This window comes from Mauremys mutica, chromosome 17 (assembly GCF_020497125.1).
Source record: "Mauremys mutica isolate MM-2020 ecotype Southern chromosome 17, ASM2049712v1, whole genome shotgun sequence".
In the NCBI taxonomy this organism is placed as follows: domain Eukaryota; kingdom Metazoa; phylum Chordata; order Testudines; family Geoemydidae; genus Mauremys; species Mauremys mutica.
In genome coordinates this window covers 12660643-12681240 of record NC_059088.1, presented here as the reverse complement: position 1 = coordinate 12681240, position 20598 = coordinate 12660643, and the positions used below count along the sequence as shown (strand labels likewise).

Genomic DNA, 20598 nt, shown 5'->3' with positions numbered 1-20598 from the left:
TCATGTCAGTGTAACTTACATCACTTGGGGGTGGAATATTCACACCCTTGAGCGACATATGTTTTGCTGAAGTAGGCAGTAATGTAGACATAGCTTACATAATAATCCCGTATGGTAATGAGCAATACCATTAGGGAAGTTGTACCAATTAATTATATCAACACAAAGTGCCTGGGCGACTTAGGAACCTACTTCCCATTTTCAGATGTGTGCTCCAGGCCAACGACCACCGGGGTTGTGACCTGTTTCCTGCGGCCTGACCTCGTTCAGCCTCTCTTGAGTCTCAAAAACCTGGGACTGCTGCAGAATGAGAAAGTGAGTATGAAAGTCTGGGCTACAGCAGGATGTGGTGGATGAAAGTCTGGGCTACAGCAGGATGTGGTGGAGGAAAGATTAAGAGGGAATGAGGGTGTGACGGGGGGAAGGAGGAATGGGAGGGACTAGGGGAGGAGAAGGAAGCAATTGGCTCTCACTGCAATCACGTTATCAGGGGTTGGAACAAGGTGGTGGCAGTGCCCAGCCCAGCATACAGTATAAATACAGTGCTCAGCCTTGCCATCTCCCACTCAGCGTGCCAGACCAGAAACAACTCCGCTCCAGAGAAAGGAAAGACGCAAAGATGAAGGTGTCGTACGTGGCCGCTTTCCTCATCGGGCTCCTCTCCCTGGAGAGCCCCACAGCAGCTCCACTGGTGAGATGATGTACCTATTATTTATATTACAGTAGCACTTAGAGGGTCCATCTGAAATCAACACCCCATTTTGCTGGGCACTGCCCTGACACAGCAGAGACACTCCCTGCCCACACTCTGGTGAGGATTTATTCTGCTGGGTGTTCAACAGACAGAGAGCGAGGGACAGACGTGGACCCAACTGGAATCAGGGCACCTTATGCCAGGTGCTGCACAGACACACCATGAGGGCAGCACTGCAAAACGGGCCCATGTAGGAGGCAGGATACCAGACTAGAGGGGCCCATTCCTCTGTTTCAGCCCTGGCAGGATATCAGGCTATGCTGGCCCATCGGTCTCATCAGGAGCAGCAGTTCCTAAGTTACTACATGACGTGAACTCTGGTAGCCTGGTGGGGGGCCAAACAGGTTTCCAGGATTGGGTAGAATGATGTTGGGAGCAGGGCCAAGCTGTTGGAAATGCCCCGTAGATCTACTGGAGTCAAGGAGGCCAGCTCCCCCAGATGATGTAAATTGTCTGTAGCTCCATTTGGTCAATGGATAATCAGGAAGGGGCCTCTAGAAGAAGGGCCGGCTCCAGACCCCAGCGCGCCAAGCACGAGCTTGGGGTGGCATTTTCCCGGGAGGGCGGCAGGCGGGTCCGGCGGACCTCCCGCAGGCATGACTGCGGACGGTTCGCTGGTCCCGCGGCTCCAGTACACCTCCCACAGGCATGACTGCTTGGGGCGGCCAAATTCCTAGAGCCGCCCCTGTCTAGAAGTTACCGTAATACACATAATAAATACCCCTCATCTTACAGGGCTCTGGTAGCTTCAGTGACGACAAAGTGGGTGATAGCAACTTTAATGACAACAGCATAAATATCGGTGATTCCCTCCTCCCGTCATGTAGCTTTATACATATCAGGTCAATCAACCCTGCTCCAGCTGGTTTCTTCTCTGGTAAGGTTACCAAGTAAGGAGCATTTCCATGTTACAAAGGCAATTTAGAAATGCCACCTGCTGCAGGGAGCTTACAAAAATCTCCATGGGACTATGGCAGGTTGACTACCTTTGCCACAATTCCCCTGCATTCCTATAAGTCGGACTATCATGCTTTGCCTCAAAAGTATTCTGTATTGCTGCTCACTAACAGCCCGACCCTTTGCTGGCAAATCTCTCTACGCAAATGCCATCCTAATCCTTTTTTTCCCATCAGTCCAGACTTGTATAACAAATTTACGGCCTTGGAATGTTGGAGCTTTACCAAGAATTAACTCTTGGTTTCCACCAGTGGATGAGAAGGAAGTTGGTGAAGATCTCCAGTTCATCTAAATTTGCTGTAGTTTCATAGTAACCAATGGGGCCAGATTCCCACTGGGGTAAATTGTCCAGAGAAGCACTGAAATCAACACACCACATCCCCAGATGCTATAAATCATCATTACACAATAAACATAATAAACATTACTCAACTTGCAGGGCTCTGGTAGCGTAAACACCGGCAACGTGGGAGATGGCAGCTTTGACGACAACAGCGTAAGTAGCAGAGATTACCTCTCCATGCTATGTAGCTTCACACACATCAGTGAATGGACCACATTTCAGCTAGTTTGATGTCATGCTTTGCCTCAATAGCATTCTGTAACAGCCCAACCCTTTGCTGGCAAAGCTCCCCACACAACTGCCCTCCTGAACCCTTTTCTCCCATCAGTCCAGCCTTGTATAAAAGATTTGCAGCCTTGGAAGGTCGGAGCTTTACCAAGGATTATCTCTTGGTTTCCACCAGTGGATGAGAATGATGTTGGGGTAGATCCCTAGTCAGGGCCAGCTCTAGCGTTTTTGCTGCCCCAAGCACACACACGCACACAAAAAGCCAAGATCGCGATTGGCATAATTCGGCGGCAGGTCTTTCACTCCGAGAGGGAGTGACGTCCCTGCCGCTGAATTGCCGCCGAATGGCCGGATGTGCCGCCCCTCTTCATTGGCCGCCCCAGGCACCTGCTTGCAACTCTGGTGCCTGGAGCCGGCCCTGATCCTAGTTCATGTATAATTGCCGTTGTTTCGTATGAATCAACGGGTCTAGTTTCCCATTGGTGTAAATTGTCCAGAGAAGCACTGGAATCAATACACCACATCCCCAGATGCTATAAATTGTTCAAGGCCCACTGGGTAGATGGAATATCTATTGGAGCTCTATAGGTGTTACACAGTAAACATAATAAACATTCCCCATCTTGCAGGACACCAGTAGCGTAAAGACTGGCAACGTGGATGATGGCAGCTTAGACGACAACAGCGTAAGTAGCAGAGATTACCTCTCCATGCCATGTAGCTTCACACACATCAGTGAATAGACCCCGTTTCAGCTAGTTTGATATCTGGTAACTTTTGCCTCCGAGGAGCATTGGCTGCATTTGCCCATGTTGCAAAGGCAGCATGGAAAGTCCTCTCATTCCACAGGGCTTATGAAGATCTCCAGAGGCTTATAGCAGGTTGACCTCCCTCTCCCATGGTCCCTGGGGTAATAATGAGGCTTTTATGATATCACTCAGAGTCACTTCTGCTGTGAGCTATCTCAGAGGGTCTCCAGGTGAACACATATTTGGAAGGTTTGTATGAGATTGCCAGGGTTGATGGGAGGTTGTCCTCTCCACAATTCCTTTGGGCACCCATGAAATATCTTGAAAGGGGGTTGATGACATCACCCAGAATGCATTGCACCTGGGAGCTATCCCAAGAGTTTTGGGATACGTACCCATCCAAACTGAGGGCTTCATGGGAGGATGATCTCTTCTCCTACAAGTCCACTGGACAGGCATGAAGTGTCCCACAGTTCCTTTGGGTACCCACTAAATATCTCACAGGAGATCCTTCCAAAATGACACAGAATGCACTGCTCTTGGCAACAGTCCTAGGAACTCACTGTAAATTGTATCCTATCAAGGATACCTAGGCTGACTCCATCACTATCAGATTAATTTTGCCACATGTCATCTGAGAGGGAATAACAGAAGAAATCTCCAAGTTCTTGTCTCCCAGCCCAGCTCCCTTTTCACCAGACCACACTGGCTCCCGTTTCCCAACCAGCAGGAGTTTGAGTCCAGTTCCTTTCAGGACATCATTTTCATTTCACTGCTCCCAGAGAAAGAGCAACAACAAGAAATTAATGTTTTAGTAACTTGCTTTTTTCCTGTAAGTTGATGGATGATTTGGAGGGGGTGTTCCTGTGAGTATTCAGAATTTACTCTCCTTTGGAGCTTGTACATTAGCCCGGTACCCGTAAATCAGATTTTGAATCAGATTAAGCATAGGAAGCCCATTGGCCTCCAGAGGTGGGCTCAGAGGTCAGGCTAGCTGAGAGATCCTGGGGAATCCAAGGACAAGCAGTGCAATCTATTTAATTTACCGTAGAGACAGTTAAAAGGTGACTTGATCCTGGTATACACGTAACTGGAGGGGGAAGAGATTTCTGATGGGAGATGGCTCTTTAATCAAAGAAAGGAAGAAAAGATCCAAGAACCTAAAACTGAAGCTAGACAAACTTTTATCAGCATTAATTAACCATCAGAACGATTAACCCAGGATGTGGTGGAGTCTCTGGTTATGTGTATGCCAGAGACCTTAAAACGGCACGCCTGTACCAATGCAGCTCTGCCACTGTAAGATCTCTTGTGTAGCCGCTCTGTGCCGACAGGAGAGAGCTCCCTCATTGATGTAATGATACCACCCACAATGAGCGGCGGGAGAAGCTCTCCCACCAACATAGCACTATGCACACTGCTGTTTGTGCTGGCGAAACGTATGTCACTCAGGGAGGTATTTTTTTCACACCGCTGAGCGACATCAATTTTGCCGATGTAAATGGTAGTGTAGATATGGCCTTAATGACTGAATGTCTTTAAATCTCGATGGGATATGTTCAGAAAAGGCATGCTCGAAATAGAACAGAAGTTATGGGCTACATGCAGGAATCACTGGGTGATAGGGTGACCAGACAGCAAGTGTGAAAAATCGGGACAGAGGGTGGGGGGGTAATAGGTGCCTATATAAGAAAAAGCACCAAATATCAGGACTGTCTCCATTAAAATTGGGACATCTGGTCACCCTATTGGGTGAGATTCTGTACCCTGTGCTATGCAGGAGGTCAGTCTAGAAAAAAATTCCATTGTAATAATTCTAACCAGCTTGAATTCTTATTCTGAGCAGTAGGGAAACTGTCAGACTCTGGAGGTTAATCCCAGCACGGAGAAAGAAGGGGAGTGGGAACATTGCCCATCACAGAGCTGTCTGGAGACATGTCTACACTATAGATTTCTACTGGCATAGTGGTGTCAGTCTGGGGACTGAAGATATTTCATCTCTGACCGACATGGCTGTGCTGGCAAATTGCCCTAGTGGAGACACATTCATAGCAGCTTAACCATACATTTGCCATAGAGATCGTTTCACACAGAGGCAGCTAGAAAAACTACACCGACAAAAGTGCAGAAGTATGCTGGGATCGCCATACTGACACGGCGCTGCTAGTGTAGCCGTGGTATGGTTAAGCTATGGACAGAGAGCAGCAGCAACTAACTCCCAGCAATTTCCTTGCAGGCTTCTGGGAGACTAGCTAGAAGCGTTTTTGGGGTGAACAATCACATTTGCGTTGATGTCAGGGTGTTTTATATTATCCCAGCACCTCTTAGCAAGCCCAAACCCTGCAAAGTGTCAGTTGGAATAGCCTGGGCAGATGTGCAAGGATTGGGATAAAAACAGAGCAATGGGTTTCTAAATCCCAAAGGAGTTAATCCAGGAGTTAATCCAGATGTTTTTTGCAGTTCCATTTCCCCTAGAATACTTGTAGCCAGTTTGCTCCATCTCTGTGGGCCTGTTCTTTAGAACCATCTGAAGAATCACTTGCCACTTTGCAGGGGCGTGTGCAGGAATTTAAATTTGACCCCTAGGGGGGCACTGAAGGTCACTCTCCTTCCTCCCCCACCCAGCACTGGGAGGATCTTACTGCCCCCCTCCCTTCACCTGGCCCCAGTCCCAGTAGGAACTTGATATTCGCTGCCTCCACGGCCCTGGGGCGGAGAAGTTTTGTGCCCCCAATGATTATTGGGGGGAGGGGATGGGGTTGTGACCCTGATCGCCCCCCCATGCACACACCCCTGCTAGTTGGAATCATACATACCAGGAGCTGTGATTCGCTGGGAATCATGTCATTCGGCTCCAGGGGCTTGGGAGAATAGTATCACCATGGACAACATGATGGGGCAAGGCCAGATGGCTACAGTAAAGTGGTGAGGAACAGGTATGTCAGCCCCAGGCTAAAGAAATCCCTGGTATCATGGTAACCAAATGGCATTTGCTCCAGGTTAATCAAGACACCTGTTAAGATCGCCAGTTAAGATCCTTCTAGAAAGAAGCAAGGAATCCTGTGGCACCTTATAGACTAACAGACATTTTGCAGCATGAGCTTTCGTGGGTGAAGGCAGTGGAGATAATTAGATTGATTGGGACAATCAAGGGCTGGCTGGAATTAGTTAAAAGCCTCCCAGTTAGTCAGTGAGGCACTGTTGGAGGATCGAAGCAGTACGAATCCATATCAGGTGTAAGGAAGGAGGCCAAGAGGTAATGGTGAAGGAGGTATTGAGTGGGGTCTGCTATGGGGAAATGACCCAGGGAATAGTACACATCCTATTTTCAAAAAGTCAGCTACCACAGCTCCTAATTTTAGGGTTCCTGGGCTGGAGCCCGGAGTAGAGGGTGGGCCTGGGCTCCCCACTTCAGGGGCGGCTCTAGGAATTGCTCCACCCCAAGCAGGGCGGCACGCCGCGGGGGGCGCTCTGGCGGTCGCCGGTCCCGCGGCTCCGGTGGACCTCCTGCAGACGTGCCTGCGGATGCTCCACCGAAGCCGCGGGACCAGCGGACCCTCCGGAGGCACGTCCGCAGGAGGTCCACCGGAGCCGCCCCCAAGCACGCGCTTGGTGCGCTGGGGTCTGGAGCCGGCCCTGCCCCTTTCCCTCCTTGATTAATCATTGAGACTGGGAGACAACAGAGAATGTACGAGGGAGGGTTGCTTCTCCTCACCTCCCTTGCTGGCTTATGAAAATGGCTCAGGAAGCTGTGACCCTTGCCTCTAGAGAGAAAAGGGCTACGTGGAGGATCACAGTGAGCCTCTGAGGCTAGCAAACATCCATCAGGAAATGCAGGACCCATGGAGTCAAGGACAGAACGTTGTCACAACAATCACAAACACACGCTTAACTATACACTGGAGCAGGTCCCCAGCATGTGGAAGTCAGCCTCTCTCCCCCGACGTCAATAGAGTAGTGGCAGTTTATACCAGTATAGAATTGGGCCCACTTGAAAAAGAGTTTCCTAACATGGCAGATAATGAAACATGCAAGTGGGGGCATCTAGGAGATATTTCAGTACAGGGTGTCAGAGGGGGATATCCCAGAGGGGGGTGTCAGAGTTAATCCAGGTGTTATTTGCAGTGTCAGTTCTCCCATTATCCCAAGAGATGGTTTGTTGGGCCTCTCTAGGCTCTGTTCTTTACAACCATGATAAGAACCACTTTCCAGACACACTGGCAGCTGTGATTCACTGGGACCCCTCTCATTCTGCACATCTGGAGTGGGGATAATAGCATCACCAGGGACAATCGTATCCATGGTCTCAACCACACCAGGGAGCAGCTCCCCAGCAGATGTAAATCGGCCTTGCGCCACTGAAATCAATAGAGAAATGCCAGTTTACACCAGTATAGAATTTAGCCCATTTGAAAAAAGAGGGTTCATGACATAGAATCCAATGAAGGACGTGGGGATCTAGGAAATATTTCAATAGACGGGAGGGCAGAAATCGACCAGGTAGCTGGGAAATTTCCCACGTCAAAAGCTGTCTGGCTCAGCCACTGCCCCGAAACCAGCATCATTTCAACGATATCGGAGAAAGAGCAGCACTAAATCACTCCTGCCTTTGTCTGCCTAGTGGTTTGGGGGCACATTGAGCCCTGCTGGTGCTGCTCTGCCCATAGATACTCCAGAAGCAGTTGACTCTGAGTGTCTCTAAAGTCTCATTTAACAGTGACCGATCAGACTAAATGAAGGAGTCCAGTTCCTTTCAGGGCATCATTTTCATTTCACTGCTGCCAGAGAAAGATCAGCAACGAGTAATTAATGTTTTAGTAACTTGCTTTTTTCCTGTAGGTTGATGGAGAATTTGGAGGGGGCGTGTCTGTGAGTATTCAGAATTTACTCTCCTTTGGGGCTTTTACATTAGTTTGGGACCTTTAAATCAGATTAAGCATAGGAAGGCCATTGGCCTCCAGAGGTGGGCTCAGAGCTTAGCCTAGCTGAGAGAGCCCATGGAGTCCAAAGACAAGCAGCGCAATTTATTTAATTGACCACAGAGACAGTTAAGAGGTGACTCGATCCTGGTATACACATAACTGCAGGGGGAAGGGACTTCTGACGGGAGATGGCTCTTTAATCAAAGAAAGGAAGAAAAGATCCAATAAACTAAAACTGAAGCTAGACAAACTGAATCAAGAGAGAAGGTGCTAATTTTAACAGTATTTGTTAACCTTTGGAATGATTAACCCAGGATGCGGTGGAGTCTCTGACAATGTCTATGCCAGAGACCTTACAGCGGCATGGCTGTACCGATGCAGCTCTGCCACTGTAAGATCTCTCGTGTAGCCGCTCTATGCAGACGGGAGACAGCGCTCCCATCGATGTAATGAAACCACCCCCAACGAGCGACGGGAGAAGCTCTCCCACCAACATAGTGCTGTGCACACTGCTGTTTGTGCTGGGAAAACTTATGTCACGTAGGGGGGTGTTTCTTTCACACCCCGGGCCACATAAATTTTGCCCAGAAAAGTGGTAATGGAGATAGGGCCTTTATCACCGAAAGTCTTTAAATCTTGATGGGATATGTTCAGAAAAGGCATGCTTGAAATAGAACAGAAGTTGTGGGCTAATTCCAGGAATCATTGGGTGATAGGGTGACCAGAAAGCAAGTGTGAAAAATCGGAACAGTGGGCGGGGTGTAATAGGTTCCTATATAAGAAAAAGCCCCAAATATCACGACTGTCTCTACAAAATCAAGACATCTGATCATCCTATTGGCTGAGATTCTCTACCCTGTGCTACGCAGGAGGTCAATCAAGAAAAAAATCCCTTTGTAATAATTTTAACCAGCTTGAATTCTTATCCCGAGCAGTAGGGAAACTGTAAAACTCTGGAGATTAATCCCAGCACAGAGAAAGAAGGGCAGTGGGAATGTTGCCCATCACAGAGCTGTCTGGAGACATCTCTACACCACAGACTTCTGCTGGAAAAGCGGTGTTGGTTTGGGGACCGAAGATATTTGACATCAGACTGAAGTGGCTTTGCTAGCAAATGGCCCTCGTGGAGATACTTTCATAGCAGCAAAATTGTGCATTTGCCATAGAGATCATTTTGCTCAGAGACAGCTAGAATAAGCTACACCGACAAAATTGCAGTAGTATGCTGGGTTCACCATACTAACACGGTGCTGCTAGTGTAGCCGTGGTGTGGTTAAGCTATGGACAATGAGAGGGAATTCTGATGGCACTGGAGAAAGAGCAGCAGCAATTAACTCCCAGCAATTTCCTTGCAGGCTTCTGGGAGACTAGCTAGAGGCGTTTTCAGGGTGAGTAATCACATTTGCTTTGTTGTCAGGCTGTTTTATATTATCCTAGAACCTCTTAGCAAGCCCAAACCCTGCGGAAGTGTCAGTTGGAATAGCCTGGACAGATGTGCAAGGATTGGGATAAAAAACAGAGCAATGGGCTTCTAAATCCCAAAGGGGTTAATCCAGGAGTTAATCTAGATGTTTTATGCAGTTTCATTTCCCCTCTAATACTAGTAGCCGGTTTGTTCCATCTCTGTGGGCCTGTTCTTTAGAACCATCTGAAGAATCACTTGCCACTTCGCAGGGGCATGCGCAGGAATTTAAATTTGACCCCTTTTGGGGTGGGGCACAGAATCTCACGCTCCTTCCTCCCCCAGCCGGCCCCAGGGGGATCTCGCTGTCCTCCCACCCCAACCCACTCGGCCCCAGCCCCGGCAGGAACTTGATATTCCCTGCCTCCACGGCCCCGGTCCCAGAGAAGCTTTCTGTCCCCTATGACTATGGGGGCGGGGCTGTGACCCTGATTGCCCTCCCACCCCTGCTAGTTGGAATCATACATGCCGGGAGCAATGATTCGCTGGGAATCCTGTCATTCTGCTCCAGGGCCTTGGCATAATAATATCACCAAGGACAATCAAAAACACACTCTTAACTATACAATGGAGCAGGTCCCCAGCATGTGGAAGTCAGCCTTTCTCCCCTGACGTCAACAGAGTAGTGGCAGTTTACACCAGAATAGAATTGGGCCCACTTGAAAAAGAGTTTCTGAACATGGCAGACAATGAAACATGTGAGTGGGGGCATCTACGAGATATTTCAGTGGGAGGGAGGGTGGAAAATTTGAAAAGCAATCAACAGCTTTTTTCATCTGGAAAAATTCCAACCAGCTCCAATTCTTATCCTGAGGAGCCAGGAAACTGCCAAACTCTGGAAGTTAATCCCAGCACCGAGAAAGAAGGGCAGTGGGAATGTTCCCCATCACAGAGCTGTCTGGAGACATGTCTACATGACAGACTTCCCCTGGCATAGTGGTGTTGGTCTGGGGTAGGAAGATGTTTGGTCCCTGGCTCATGTAAGGCACAGTTATGCCAGCAACACAGTGCTTTTGCTAGCATAGCTTATTTTGCTCAGGAGGGAGTAGAATAAACTGCAGCGATAAAAGTGCACCGGGATAGCTGTAGTGACAAGGTGCTCCTAGCGTAGCCATGGTGTGGTTGAGCTATGGACAATGTGAGGGAATCCGTTACATTTTGATGGTATTGGAGAAAGCGCAGAATCAAGTAACTCCCAGCAATTTCCTTGCAGGGTTCTGGGAGCTTATATGCAAGAGTTCCAGGGGTGAGTATTCAAAGTTGCTTTGCTGTCAGGCTGTCTTATATTATCACAGAACCTCTTCAGAAGCCCCGGTGCTGAGCCCAGTGGTCAGCCAGAAAAGCCTAGAAAGATGTGAAAGGATTAAGGCAAAAGGCAGAGCAATGGGCTTCTAAATCTCAAAGGGGGGTGTCTGAGTTAATCCAGGTATTCTTTGCAGTGTCACTTCTCCCATTATCCCCAGAGCTCGTTTCTTAGCTCTCTGTGGGCTCTGCTCTTTACCGCCATGATAAGAACCAGTTCCCAGCGGAGTCAGACACACTGGCAGCTGCTATTCACTGGGACCCCTCTCATTCTGCACATCTGGAGTGGGGATAATAGCATCACCAGGGACAATCGTATACATGGTCTCAACCACACCAGGAAGCAGCATCCCAGCAGATGTAAATCGGCCTTGCGCCACTGAAGTCAACAGAGAAATGCCCATTTACACCAAAAAAGAATTTATCCCATTTTAAAAAAATGGTTTCCTAACATAGAAGCCAATGAATTATGTGGGGATGTAAGAAATATTTCAGTAAAAGGGAAGCCGGAAATCAACCAGGTAGCTGGGAAATTTCCCACCCCAGTAGCTGCTTGGCTCAGCCACTGCCACGAAACCAGCATCCTTTAATGATATCGGAGAAAGAGCAGCACTAAATCACTCCTGCCCTTGTCTGCCTAGTGGTTTGGGGGCACATTGAGCCCTGCTGGTGGTGCTCTGCCCATAGATACTCCAGAGGCAGTTGACTCTGAGTGTCTATAAAGTGATTCTGGTGCATTTAGCTGCGACCGATCAGACGAAATGAAGGAAGGCAAAGAGAAGAAAGAAAGGCCCAGAGAGGGGAAGTGACTCACCTAAGCTGAAGTGAAGTCTGCACTAGGGGCTTTTGCCAGACTCACTCCTTCCCCGAAGCGTGCACCACCCTCGCTCCCACTCCCTCACCTCCAGCACCTCCTGCCCACCGCTGCACACTGCTGGGGCAGAGGGAGGAGCTGATCGGCAGGGCTCTGACTCCTCTCTGACTCCCTTTCCCAGTCTATCAATAACACAGTTTGCAAGGGGCACTGATGTAAAATGCACCCAGCTGGCTGGGGATGGAAAGGGGTGGAATTCCTTCAGGGTATGGGGGAGGGTACTTGTTTAATTCCCAGTGGATTACTGGGACTGTAATTGCTGTTTGCCATCTCTCCCTGGCCCTGCAGACCCTGGAATGATTGATTAATAAGACACGCTGATGAAACCAGATTTGATGAACCGGCTACGATGCCATTACGCTTCCCGTGCTGCTGCCTCTCACCTCTCCTGACCAATCAAAGGCTACATGAGAATCATAAATCATAGTGATTGGGACTTTAACTAATTACTATGCTGTTCATTGATTGTGGTGTCTTTCGATGTAACAGAGGGCAAAGAGCTCTGTCCCTCTGTTGCCCTGGGGAATGCCAAGAGCTTTGCAAAAATACAAATAAATGCAACTGCACAAAAAGCTTTGGGATTGTTTCTTTTTAAAATGTTTCTCTGTAAATTAATTTTACTTGCAGACTGGCACGGGATTTGCTTCTTTCCAAGGGCATGTCTACACTTCAGCCCTATGTTAGTAATTACTGCGGTGGCTGATGTCCACACTACCCTCCTCCTGTCGGTGGTGCGTGTTCTCACCAGGAGCACTTCCACACACTAGAGAGGGGCAGGGTGGGAGGCTGAGAGACAAAGCTCTCGGTTCCGTGCAGCTCCCCTCGAGGAGCTCAGCTGCCTCCCCCACCCCGTCACCCCCAGTGAGACCAGGGGCCAGCTGCCCGGGGTTCTTGACTCCCTGAACGGGAAGGAGGGAGCCTCCGGGCAGCAGCCTGGCTGTGAGTGGGGAACCGGGGTAACTGGGCTCAAGACAGCAAACAGCTGATATAAGTAACACAGTGTTTGCACAGACACTGCGTCACCGTAACTACACCAACACAAGTGCTACGCCTCTCGTGGGGTTATGATGTCGCTGTAGTGGGGCACTTTCATCAGCGGGACAAGGCTGCAGTGTGGACACTGACAGAATTAGGTTGAGGTGAACGGCCTCATGTTTAGACCAGGCCCAAGTGCTGTCATTTCTGTTGGGGAATTCTGAACTTTGTGCAGGTGAGGCAGGGGGAACAGGTTGTGCTCTCCAGTATCCTTCCCTCTCCCTCGGTTGGGAAGCACCGAGAAAAAATAAATAATTGAGCAATTCACAAATCCAAGGGAGCAGGAAGGAAAAGTCTGTAAACGGAGCTCCAGAGCGACAGTTCCCAGGGCTCTGGCTGGGAGAACAAGTGGCAATTTTCCTTTCAGGGTAGATGTTCCAGCACATACTCCCCAGAGGTCTGGAGATGTCTCCCTGCACTCCGTAAAACAAACCCTTTCCCGAACAGTTACACTCTTTTGGCCTGAACATCACACAGGCATTCGCTGCCATCAAAACAACCCAGAAACTGCACCTCAGTCTTGCTTCTTCAAAGGACACAAGTTATGGCACAAACTTATGAAAAGGTTTAACTTGTTCTAAATTATTTCAGGTTTCAGCCCCTTCCACTGGCTTCTCAGCCTCATCCACTCCCCCTCTCTACTCCGGGACCAGCATTATTCATCCTTCACAGGACAAACAAAATCTTTTCAGGAAAAAAAAAGACATTAGAGTGGTATTTTTCAAAGGAGACTAAGGGTACATCTACACTACAAGACTAATTCGATTCATCTTAATTCGAATTTCTGGAATCGACCTAATGTAGTAGAAGTTGTGTATCCACAATAAATACAGTAATTCGACTGTGTGAGTCCACAGTAACGGGCGAAGCATCGACTTTTGAAGTAGTGCACTGTGGGAAGCTATCCCAAAGTTCCCGCACTCCCCGCCGCCCATTGGAATGCTGGGATTTCCCACGAATGCATGCTGGGGGGGGGAAACTGTGTCGAGGGTGGTTTTGGGTAACTGTCATCATTCAACCGTCACTCCCGCCGGCGGGAAATGAGTTCGTGCACTTTTCCTGTTATAAGTGACAGCGCGGACGCCACAGCACTCCACTGCGACCATGGAGCCTGCTGCGATCATCGCTGCACTTATGGCCGTTGTCAACTCCTCGCACCTTATCGAACACCTCTTCCACAGTGAGATGTTGAGAACTCGGTCGAGAAGGCAACGGCAGCGTGGTGAGGACATGAAGTCTCAGAGTGGCACAGACCTCTCAGAAAGCACGGTACGTCGCGCCGTGGAGATCATGGTGGCAATGGGTCATGTTCATGCTATGGGACGTCGATTCTGGGCCTGGGAAACAAGCACGGACTGGTGGGACCGCACAGTGCTGCAGGTCTGGGATGAATCACAGTGGCTGCGAAACTTCAGGATGCGTAAGGGCACTTTCCTTGAACTGTGTGACTTGCTGTCCCCTGCTCTGACGCGCAAGGACACCCGGATGCAAGCAGCCCTGACTGTGCAGAAGCGAGTGGCCATAGCCCTCTGGAAACTTGCAACGCCAGACAGCTACCGCTCAGTAGCAAACCACTTTGGTGTGGGCAAATCTACCGTGGGGCTTGCTGTGATGCAAGTAGCCCACGCAATCGTTGATCTCCTGCTCTCGAAGGTGGTGACCCTGGGAAACGTACAGGTTGTCATAGATGGCTTCCCAAACTGCGGTGGGGCTATAGATGGGACTCACAATCCTATCCTGGGATCGGCCCACCAGGCCAGCCAGTATATAAACCGCAAGGGCTACTTTTCCATGGTGCTGCAAGCACTCGTGGACCATAGGGGACGGTTTACCAACATCAACGTCGGGTGGCCGGGCAAGGTTCATGACGCGCGATTGTTCAAGAACTCTGGTCTGCTTAGACGCCTGCAGGAAGGTAGTTTCTTCCCAGACTACAAAATAAATGTTGGGGATGTGCAGATGCCTACAGTGATCCTCGGGGACCCAGCCTACCCGCTAATGCCCTGGCTCATGAAGCCCTATACAGGCGCCTTGGACACTGACAAGGAACTCTTCAACTACCGGCTGAGCAAGTGCAGAATGGTGGTGGAGTGTGCTTTCGGACGTCTGAAGGGGAGATGGAGGAGCTTACTGACTCGCTCGGATCTCAGCGAAAACAATATCCCCATTGTCATTGCAGCTTGCTGTGTGCTCCACAATCTGTGTGAGAGCAAGGGGGAGACGTTTATGGCAGGATGGGAGCTTGAGGCACATCGTCTGGCTGCTGATTATGCTCAGCCAGACACCCGTGCAATTAGAAGAGCACAGCGGAAAGCGCTGTGCATCCGGGAGGCTTTGAAAGCCAGGTTCCTCAGCGAGCAGGGTAACCTGTGACTATTAACTTTGTGTATAGAGAAGCGGAACCTGCCCCTGTTTCTTTACCCAGTTTCTGTTGACTCTCCTCCACAGTTTCATATCCCATTCACCCCGTTTGCCCCCTTCCAACACACGTGTACAAATAAAGTTAATAGAGCATTGTTCAGCAACAACCTTCTCTGGACTACTGACTTCGCGTGAAAGGGTTGACACAGGGACGGTGACTGTGCTGGGTTGGGTGTGCAGTGATGTAGAGACCGCTTCTAGACTATAGGACTGATAGGCTCCTGCTCGTACAGCGGTCTCTGTGGTGAGGACTGGTACAGGTGCGTGTGCAGGAATGGGTGAGGGGTGCAGGCTTTGCGACGGAGTTTGGGTGCAGGCTCTGGGCTGGGGGTTGGGGGCGTAGGAAGGTGTGAGTGGTGTGTGATAATGGGGAGGAGGTGTAGGGGGTTGTGGGCTGGGGGCTGATGGTTTGATGCATTGTAGAGGCTCAGGGCTACGATAGAAGGGCAGGGTGAGGGCAACCTGCGTTGCCACTTGTGGATGGCATGCTCAATGACCCTGGGGCAGCAGACAGCATTTCTGCGGGTAGCCTCTCTACTGTGAGACAGGGATGCGGCGCGGCGGGGTGTGTGTGAGACGACACGCCGGGGGAGGGGTGGCAGGTGGGGGCTGGTACCTGCTCCAGGCAGGGAATTGATGTGGCTGGGGGAGACCCGCGTGGGACAGGGCACGATCCAGGCATGGCCGGTGGAGAGACCCACCTGCAAATATACCTGGCGCAGGGCACCTTCCGCCTATGAGCAGAACATGAAAATCACCCCACAGACTGACCAGGGTGACTAGAGGCTGCACTCTGTGAGTGACCAGCTGTTGATCTTGCCCCCATATCTGTACCACTATTAACGGTGAAAGTCCTATGCAATTCCCAAACCATTCTCCCCCTTCACGGAAAGTATTCTGCAAAGAAACCTGACGGGAAAAGAAATTACCAAAAAATAAAAACTTTTTATAATGAACAGCACATTAAGGGAAGGACTTCTCAAAAGTAAGGTACTGAGAGCGTTTTGTAAGTTTAGCACTCTGCTGTGGTGCATTAACATTTTTCACGGCCCCTGGTGCCCCTTCCTCTAGTCATTTTGGGTGATGGTGGGATTGGACTTTGCGGCGGGGGGCGGCGGTCGCAGATGCAGTGAAGGGGAGCTCCGTCCTCCTTCCTGCGGTGCTGCAGATCATCGACAAGGCGCCTGGATCAGGTAGGGATACAGTTGCACCTGTGTGACGGGAAAAAGTGAGTGAATTCCATAGAGAGATATTTTTGGTCAAAAAAGAAACAAAGTCTACTCAGTGTGTGTGAACAAGAGCAAGCACAGCACCTCTCTCATGAGCACTCATTCGGGGAAAGTTCGATTTCTCTGGGTTCGTTTTCATTGCCTCTGGTATTGCACTGCAGACCAGAGAAGCGGGGCAGGAAAGAAGAATCCATGGAGCGGCCAGGCATGGTAAGCCTAGGTTTTTTTGCAGCTTTAAGTTGCATCTACAGCACTGTCCTGCTGCTGCAGGCAAACATGAAAGCAGAATCGGTGCCCCTGTTGCAGCCCCTCGCGGCCGTTCCCTGTTAGAGATCCCTGTATTCTCCCACTCTGCAGCCTCCTACACGTGGCTGTACAGTGACGCTTCTTGTTATGCAAAGGAACAGTTAAGCACAACCATTACTAATGGTACACAAATTACTCTAATTACATGCAGGAGTCTGCGCGCGACATCACACTGAGGAGAGTGTCACGGAGAGAGAGAGCGCGCATGCTGGAGGAAAGCCAACACAACCCTGGGGCATATGCTACCATGTTCGTGAAGGCGCTGGTCCCCGAGTTCCAGCTGAGAGCGTTGCGTGGAAAAGTGTGCTTCCTCGGGGCACCCAATAAGCAAGCCCTGCCCAGGAACCTCATGCAGAGGCTTGGCGATTACCTCCTGGAGAGCTTCCTGGAGATGTCAGAGGAAGATGACAGTTGCATCCACCTGTACATAGACCTTGTGTTCGCCTAGTTGTTTTCCCAGTTTATTTAAAAAATAAATGTTAACATGTTTGAAGCAGTTACCGATTGATCCTTCTCCTGAATCAGGGTCCGTGGTAACGGGTGGGGAGTGTTGGTAGGGGATCTCATTGACGGTGACTAAGAGATCCTGGGTGTCAGGGAAATCTGTGTTGTAAGCGCTGTCGACTGCCTCGTCCTCTTAAACTTTCCCATACGCGAACATCTCCGAGGAACAGTCCGTCGACAATATCCCATCCTCTCAGTCCACGGTCACTGGTGGGGCAGTGGTGGCAGACCCACCGAGAATGGTATGCAGTGCCTCGTAGAAGCGGCATGTCTGGGGCTGGGCTCCAGAGTGTCCGTTTGCCGCTCTGAGTTTCTGGTAGCCTTGTCTCAGCTCCTTGACTTTCACGCGGCACTGCGTTGTATCCCGGCTGTATCCTCTGTCTGTCATGGCTTTGGAGACCTTCTCGAAGGTCTTTGCATTCCGTTTGCTGGAGCGCAGCTCCGAAAGCACAGACTGATCGCCCCACACAGCAATCAGATCCGAGACTTCCCGGTCAGTCCATGCTGGGGACCTGGTGTGGACGGGTGCACGCTGGACTCCTCTGGTGGAGAACTCTGCATCGTTGCCGGTGCTGCTGAGCTCACCCCGATGAGCAACCAGGACATGGGATTCAAACTGTCCAGACAGGAAAAGGAATTCAAATTTTCCAGGGGCATTGACTGTGTGGCTGGTCAGAGCATCCAAGCTCGGACTGGCGTCCAGAGCGTCAGCAGAGCGTTGCACTGTGGGATAGCTCCCGGAGCTACTAAGATCGATTCGCATCCACACCTAGCCTAATTCGACATAGCCATGTCGAATTTAGCGCTACTCCCCTTGTCGAGGTGGAGTACCGAAGTCGAACTAAAGAGCCCTCTATGTCGAATTAAATGGCTTCCTGGTGTGGACGGGTGCCCGCTTAATTCGATTTAACGCTGCTAAATTCGATTTAAAGTGCTAGTGTGGACCAGCCCTAAAGGTGTAAAAAGATAAAAGGACCTGGCCACCTAACTTCCTTAGCCTTGTCTGAAAATCCCAGCCTAGGGCAGTAGAACAATATGTTTTGCAAAACACATGGATGCAGGGCTGCTGTTTGGATCATTTCAGGACGGGCGGCTGTCGAACACTATTGGGGAAAACAGTGGTAGCTCCTTCCAGAGCCTCTCTCCTCACTCTCCTGGATTGTGACAGCACAAGCAGCAACACCCACACAACCTGTTAGGGAGCAGCTGTCACAGCTCGGATTGAGCGCCCCCTCTTGGCCACTCACCAGACTGCTGTAGGGAGACCCAGCAGCTGCCTTCCATATTTTAAGCCGCTGGGGTCTGAACAGAGCCCAGGCACTGCCCGTCTGGAGGTCCCTCCCTATGAGGTGCTGATCCTCTCTCAAGCACCCCCTGTTGAGAGTTGCAATGCAGTCCAACCCCCACCCCCCGGTATCAGTGCTGCCCCCTCAACTTACGCTGTATCTTAAACAGACCCTCTCCCAGAATCCCACTGAACACAGGTAACCCTTCTGCCCCTCTGAGTTGGCAGCAACAAGGGCCGGGTTCAGTATCCAGGGATTCCGTTTCAATAACACAATGCAAAACTGGCTCGAGCCCCCACCCAGTGACCTGGGACAATTACCTACCACCCCCGCGGGCGCCTCTAGGAGGCAACACTTCCCCACTCGCAAGCACAGAGTCTGAGTGTAGCAAAATCCTTTTAATAAAGGAGGGAAACAATGCGGCATCACATTGGAGAGACACCACAAACAGGATTATACACAAACCATAAGCAAAAACCCACCTCCAAGTACATTTGGCACTGTCCTTTCCCCCGTAGGGTCTTAAGTCCAATCACCCCAAAGTCCAACAACCCAAAAGTCTCTGTCTCTGGTCAATGCCACCCCAGAGTTCGAGAGTTTATCTGCAGAGTTTCACCCCCCCCAGCCTGGGTGGAAATGGGGGGGGCACACACAGGGTGTTAAGGGGCACCTTACGTGGGCCAGGGCCGGCTGCTCCGCCTCTCCGTGGAGTTCTGCTGCAGCCTTCACCATGACTGGCTCCACTCCACCAGCTGTGCCACTCCTCCTGCCGACCTGTGAACCGCGTCAGCCATCCCCACAAACCGCTCCACACTGCTCACTGCTCCATGGGCTGCTCCAACGTGCTGCAGACTGCTCTGCTCTGCCAGCCGCTTAGCGATAGATGTTCAGGCTCCCCCCACTAGTTGACACAGCACTCCATGATCTCGGCTCAGTAAGCTCAGCTCTTTCAGTAATTTCAGCTTTTAGTGGTTTCAGCTTGTAGCAGGGGAGCCCCCGTGCAGGTGCACCATTGGCCCAACATTAATTCAGGTCAGCAGCCTCTAGATGGACTCCTAAAGGATTCAAAATTAGCTCTGCTCTTCAACAGTGGAGAGAGGTGGATGTGCAATTGGTGCTCCAAGCCCTCAAAAGGCATCCATGCCATCAGATACACACACCACTCCCCACCCTCTCTCTCCTCACTGGGTTTTGGAACCCATCTCCCTTGTCTAGCAAGTGCTATTTAATGTAGGTTGAGTCATTTCTGTCATAAAGCAGTCTCATAGTTCCTCACTCACATAATTAGGGTGACAGCACTTTTTTTCCTTCCTGCCCCAATAACAAAGAAATTGGGGATCCCAGCTGTCAAAATAACCATCCCAGGCTGCAGTGGGCTATTGCAATGCGAATCTTTGCCACTCCTTGAAATTCTTTCCACACTCCCCATAATTCACCACCAGATGTCAGGGTAGAGCTCATCCTGACTCTGCTTACACACACAACACAAGCCGTACAGTTTAACTCTCTCGGGGGGCCCAAGATAAGATGTAGCACATCACAAGGGTGATTAAAGGATTAAAACACAGGCCTTATAGTGCAAGACTCAGGGAACTCAATATACTTTGGTTACCAAGGAGAAGGTTAAGGGGTGACTCAATGACAGCCGATAAGTACCTACAAGGGGGACAAATTATAACAATGAGCTCTTCAGTCTAGCAGAGAAAGGTGTGACATGATCCCATGGCTAGTAGCTGAAACCAGACAAACTCAGATCGGAAGCAAGGCACATACTTTTTAACAGTGCAAGCAATTGTCCATTGGAACAATTTGTCAAGGGTCATGGTGGATTCTCCATGCCAGGCAAATTGTAAATCAAGATTGGATATTTTTCTGAGAGATTTGCTTTGGTAATGATTTTGGGGGAGTTTTATGGCATGGGCTATATAGGTGGTCAAACTAGATGATTACAATTGTCCCTTCTGACCTTACGTATAAGGCATGAATAACACAGACAGACTTGGCATAGGATCCATTCCTAACACACTATTGCCCTTTACTTAAGCAGGAAAAATACACAGAGTGAGCAGATCATATAGAAAACCTCCAACATCCTGAACACGATGACCCTCACTCTGGCGCACCCCCTCTGTGACAACCCAGGCGTGGGGGGTCTCACAGCAGAGCAGGGTAAGGCTGGCTCCCGGAGTTAAGGATTCGAGTGACCTGGAAGATCACTGGTCCAGA

At 50.1% G+C, this 20598-nt stretch overlaps 2 long non-coding RNA genes across 2 annotated transcripts in view; both read left to right on the top strand.

Moving 5' to 3' along the window:
* LOC123352127 overlaps positions 1-20598 on the top strand; it is a 79780-nt gene that overhangs the window by 37046 nt on the left and 22136 nt on the right. Inside the window, exon 5 of the long non-coding RNA XR_006574105.1 lies at positions 5268-5300. This is a non-coding gene — a long non-coding RNA (uncharacterized LOC123352127). The remainder of the gene's footprint in view (positions 1-5267; positions 5301-20598) is intronic.
* LOC123352128 lies at positions 7875-11935 on the top strand. Its single transcript, XR_006574106.1, has 4 exons — positions 7875-7900; positions 9309-9341; positions 10629-10661; positions 11880-11935. It is a non-coding gene; the product is annotated as an uncharacterized LOC123352128 (long non-coding RNA).